The following is a 6084-nucleotide window of genomic DNA, read 5'->3' on the forward strand; positions in this document are numbered from 1 at the left end:
TATCTTGCACAAAACATTATTAGGTAAAGCAAATTCAATAATTTTTGTTACCTCGTCATTGATTTCGGATTGTCGGATTTGCTCTTTCGTCCACTCCTTCTTCTTGATAGGTTTTCCTTCCTCATCCATCGGAGGGGAAAACCCTTCTTGTACACAAAACCAATTTAACATATTAGTCCTAAGAAAATACATCATCCTTACCTTCCAATATGTGAAGTTGTCGTGAGACTCGTAGAAGGGTTGAATCGTGACATCTTCTCCATAGAGATCCATCTCTAGCCCGTGCTCCCCCGGGTGTTGATCCGTCGAAGAGCGGCCTCGCTCTGATACCACTTGTTAGGATCGTTCGTACTCGGCTAGAGAGGGGGGTGTGAATAGCCGCCCCAAATTCTCGCGTTCTTCCTACAGTTAGGGTTAGTCGCAGCGGAAATACAAGGAAGAAACTAAGGAGAAGAAAAACAAACCGATGTAACGAGGTTCGGAGATGAACTCCTACTCCTCGGCGTGTCCGTAAGGTGGACGAAGCCTACCAATCCGTCGGTGGATGAGTCCCCGGAGAACCGGCTAAATATGAGCTCCTTATGGGTGGAGAAACCTCGCCACAACTACTTCTTGCAACAGCAAGATAAGGAGTACAAATACAAGAGAAGCAAGAAGTAAATACACAGCAAATGTAAGCAACCCTTGCCTTCTTGTCGACTGTTGAAGAAGCAACAGCTTCTCAGACGCCAACCACAGCAGCAGCTCAGTCGGAGTCCCAGCCGAAGGAAGAAGCTCACGCGAAGCTTGCGAAGAAGAGCTCAACAAAGCTCAAGCACCAGAACAGCAGCTCTGTAGCAGAAGAAAAGAGAAAGCACAGAAGATGCCCTCGCCTCCTTTATACCTGCGAAGAAGAAACGGTGAAGAAACTAGCCGTTGCAGCAGCTAGAACCCGATCGTGGACCGATCAGGCCCGATCGGTCCCGGACCGATCACCAATGCACAAAACATTCATGCGTACTCGATCGGTCGGACCGATCGAACACCGGATCGGTCCACGCACCGATCCCAACTCTTAACTTTGAAGCTCTTCCTTCCGCGACATCGTCTCCTGATCGGTGCCGCGATCGAAGCTCTGATCGGTCCACGCACCGATCAGCGCTTTCTCGCGGCCATCGATCACGATCGGTCTCGCGATCGACGATATCGATCAAGAGCACATCGATTCTTGATCGGTCACCAGACCGATCAGATAACTAGTGACTTGGTTTTTGCCCAAACCAAGTCCCAAGCCTTCCAAACCAACATTCGGTCAACCTCGACCTGTTGGTACTTCATTCCTAGCATCTGGTCACTCCCTTGACCTGCTAGAATTCCCCGCCAAGTGTCCGGTCAATCCCTTTGACCTACTTGGACTTTCCTCAACACCAGATGTCCTGATCATCCCTGATCCATCTGGATTTTCCCTTGCCTGGCTTCACTCACCCGGACTTTCACCTGGCTTCACTCACCAGGATTTCCACACTGCCTAACATCCCAGTTAGGACTTTCTCACTGCCTGGCTTCACTCACCAGGACTTTCCAACTGCCTAACATTCCAGTTAGGACTTTCCACCTGCCTAACATCCCAGTTAGGACTTTCCCTCGTGCCAAGCTCCCTTCTTGGACTTCTCCGTGCCAAGTCTCCATACTTGGACTTTTCCAGTGCCAAGTGTCCATACTTGGACTCTTTTCCGAATCAGGTCAACTAGGTCAACCTTGACCTACGGTTGCACCAATAATCTCCCAAACATCTATTCTTGTCCCATATCAAGAATACAACTCTTCCACGAGTGTCAAACATCAAAATACAACTCAACTAGGTCAACCTTGACCTAAGGTTGCACCAACAATCTTCCTAAGTCAAACATCAAAATACAACTCGAGTCAGGTCAACTCGAGTCAGGTCAACCAGGTCAACCTTGACCTAAGGTTGCACCAACAACAATATGCCACAGTAAATCAACAGTTCCTTATTTAGGCAGGCCAGAATCCAAAAATTTGGAATGTCATCGATGCAGACGATTGAACGAGGAAAAGACAGAGTAGTTGTGTATGTTTATCAAAACAGATTAATTTCTTAAGAATTGGAAATAGAGTGCTCTGGTGCCAATTGATGGAAAAAGAAGTTGAGAAATCTCAACATAAAATTTATGTATTCTATTCAATTCTTAAGAAATTATAAACTGGATAGACAGAAATTACGGAAGCGTACTAGAATCCATAGTATGCATTCGATTTGGGCAAGATCTTCAATTTGCAAATCTTCCTTAGTATCCAGAGAGTTTTGTCGATAGAAAACAAAACAAAAGTATCATCTGCAAACTGGGACCACAACTCTTATTTATAGAAACATAAATTTGTCTATTTCTAATTTGGCTCCTCAACAAATTAGAAATTGTACATGGTATCCACATTAATTTATTCATAACAATTAAACCCTTAAGTCATATTCCTTAATCATAAATTTGATCACATTAAATTATGACTTATTTAATTGATAATATTAGACATTTATAATTACAATTATGGTCTCAAAATTCTAACACCATTCTCTCTACCTCCCATCATTCCATTGCCATCATCCTTCTACCCATGAAAATGAAATCTCTACTCTATTTCTAGGCGATTTGAATCAAAGTCCACTTCACTCTCTACGATTGGTAACATCACCAAGTGTTGTCTTGTTGAGATTATACCTTCCTCCATTGGTGCACGATCAATGCTAGGTTCCCCCTATCAATTAATACATTCCATACTTGTTCTTAGTTTCCTTTTTAGGTCTTCTCTCCAGCTCCATCCCTTTAGACTCCGGTTGCTTCTCTATACAGCTGCTACTATTGTGCCTATATTTCCCACACGATGAGCAAACGTTGTCTAAGCTTTCGTATTCTAATTTTTAGAACTTCTTTCTCTACATAAAGTCTGTAGTGAGAATCACCTTTTGATCAACTTCCACCCATAAGTGCGTTGCCTCTTGAGAGCTCGGTGGCTATTAAACCATTCTCACTGTTTTTTCTAAAAATTTCCCAACTAGCCATAAGCCTTTTTTTTATGGTACTCAATCAACGGTTCTAGAACTCACACCCAAACAGCTCTTCTCTGAATGTTGTTTATCCGACTCCTTTCTGATAGAAATTTAATGGTCGCATAGTCGAAGGACCACTGTTACAAATATTGTCACGGTTGATGTTGTTCTAGTTTTGCTATGAAGAACTCATGACAAATATCCAATAGGCTAAGCTCTCCAGTTAATTTCCATAAAGATTGCAAGCACCCCTTCATATGGTTGAAGTTAATCTTACACTCCAACACCCCTTGATGCATGATAAGCGAGAATGCGTCCCTTCGGATAGGTCTAATGACTAGCGTATGAGGTGTTGTCATAATGAGGTCTGAAGTTCGAATCTTGGCAAAGCCGAGATAAATACCTCCCTTATGTTCTAGTCACTATTCCAAAGGCTAGTAGCCGTCCGTGATTTACCTCCTCCGTGTTGGCCCTGGGACGAATTGACGGAGACGGTGGGGACGAGCGTATTTGTCTTTTGCCACAATGATAAACGAGAATGTCCACCGGACTCGTATCCATTTAACCCTTTCCTCCGGCAATCGAACCACCAGGATTCCAAATGTAATCTCCTCCACATTAGTATTTTCTTGATCTGCATATCCCTGTAGGACATCTTCAAGTCTCCATCTTTCTCGGAGATTGAAATTTCTATTTAGTAGGTTGACCTCTTTCAAGAAACTCCATGCACAACAAGAATATTAGCGACCAAAAATTCTATCGCTAATGTCTAAATATATTTAGCGATTGATTAACAACTGAAATTGTAGGTCGCAAAAATTTTAGTCACTAATGTATTTTGCGATGAAAATTTAATTCCGTAGCTAATAGTGATCAATCATTATTTTGGTCATTAATTTAGAGGCGAAATTTAAATTCAGTCACTAGTTTAGCGACGGAATTTAAATGTCGTCGCTAATTCAATCACTAATGGGCAGTTATTTAACATTAGTTGTTTTAACACCTTGTGCTATCCAGTTTAATCTAATCTTGAACTAGACACAAAATATGTTTACATCAAATTATATATAGATATAATCTCATTCTATATGAAAAATATGCAGCAAGCAGATGTTTGGTCTTGTGGAGTCACTCTCCACGTCATGCTTGTGGGTGCCTACCCATTTGAGGACCAAAATGACCCCAAGAACATCAAGAAGACCATCGAGGTAATATTTCAAACTTAATATTTAATCTAAACTTTTTTTCCAAGCTATACTTTCAAAAAAACATGATTAATATTTGAATTGCAGAAAATAATGTCCGTTCAAGATACCAGACTATGTTCACATATCTCAGGAGTGCCGACAATTCATATCCCGTATCTTTGTTGCTAATCCGACAAAGATAACTTTTCTTTCTTATGTTTCTATATCATTTGTGTACATAAATAGTATCAAAAAAAATATTATTTGCAACCCAAACAAAAAATCCACTTAGAACAAATTTACGATCATGGAATGATTCCTGATTTTTCTGGTTGATTGAGTACATGAGTTTAACATCTAAAACATCTCATGATGGAATGTTTTGTAGAGGATTACGATAAGGGAGATTAAAAGTGAACCTTGGTTCTTGAGAAACTTGCCTAGAGAGCTTACAGAAACATCACAAGGTTTGTACTATAGGAGAGATAGCAATGCTCCCAATTTCTCCAGCCAGAGCATAGATGAGATCATGGAGATCCTAATAGAAGCTAGGACACTCCTAAAGCCAACACGATCTTTGTCGGTCTACGGGTGGCCTCAGGATGAATCAAAAGATGAATATGATGAAAGTAACGAAGAGAATTAGGAGGATAAAGAAAAAGATGAGTATGAAAAGACAGTGAAGGTAGTTCATGCTAGTGGCAAATTCCAGATGAGGATGATGTCAGCAGTAAATGTAAACAAGTTAGAAATTGTTATTCATTTTGCTTGTTAGTTCCTCTACATGTAAATTATGGATGAAAGTTTGCAGTAGAATAAATTGAATATTTTATTGACAATACATTCTATGTAGACAGGGAGGATAAATATTGCATAATGATACAGCTTATAAAACTTGCCATGAATATAATTTGAAAGAAATAAATATTGGCAGTGAAAACAAATATTAAGTTTTTTTAAAATAAGTTATTGATTTGAAAGATTAATTTTTATTGTCCTTCTTTCCTCTCCCTCTTCACTCCCTAAAGTTAAGGCTGAATAATCCGTTTAAAATAAAATTGACCGATTAAATTGATATCAAATAAATTTAAATTTTTGTGAACTCACTGAATCGATCAATTATTTTGATTAAAATTACCGAACTGATTAAACTGAAATCAAACAAATTAAAAGTTTTGTGGACTAACTGAGCCGACCAATCATTTTGATTAAAATTAAACAAATCAAATAGATAAAATATCGATTAATTCAATCAAAAATCGAATTAACTGAACTGTGGTGCTAATTTTGAAAAATCAACATCATTGTGATGCTGGTTTTCAAAAATTAGTACTATAATAGTATTGATTTTTTGAAATGTTGCGCAAGATAGTGGTGTAGCTTCAATTCAATCAGGTTCGGTTGATAATATTGATTTATTCGATTTAATCGAATTAGAAGTTATAAAATCGAGATCAAATCAAATTATCCGAAATAATTAATATTTTTTAAAAAAATAAACTTCCAAATCAAATAGTTATTTTCATCCTCTTGACAAAAGGAATTGATCATCGAATCATATTAGAAGAGGATTGAGATTAGATTGAACGACACGAATTGACAAAGCAGTAGACGCTAGAGTTTGATGGATCATTTCAGTGTGGTTCATGATGTCAGAGAAAAAATCATTTTTACTGATGATGGTAGTGATCCCGTCCGGAGGCTGAGTCGGACGGAAGCTGGTCGCGGCGGCCTGGTTGTTCACGGAAAGTCGTAGGTGATTCGGCTCCCACGGGTGGCTGACGCTGCTACAGGACCCTGCGCACACTCAGACAATCCCCCGCTCACGTTAGAGACCAAAACCCAGGGAAA

The 6084-nt window shown here is 39.5% G+C and overlaps 1 pseudogene; it reads left to right on the top strand.

Moving 5' to 3' along the window:
- The first annotated feature begins 4188 nt into the window (after positions 1–4188).
- Positions 4189–5008, top strand: LOC122004327 (annotated as a pseudogene).
- The last annotated feature ends 1076 nt before the right edge of the window (positions 5009–6084 follow it).

Source organism: Zingiber officinale, chromosome 7B (assembly GCF_018446385.1).
Source record: "Zingiber officinale cultivar Zhangliang chromosome 7B, Zo_v1.1, whole genome shotgun sequence".
NCBI lineage: Eukaryota > Viridiplantae > Streptophyta > Magnoliopsida > Zingiberales > Zingiberaceae > Zingiber > Zingiber officinale.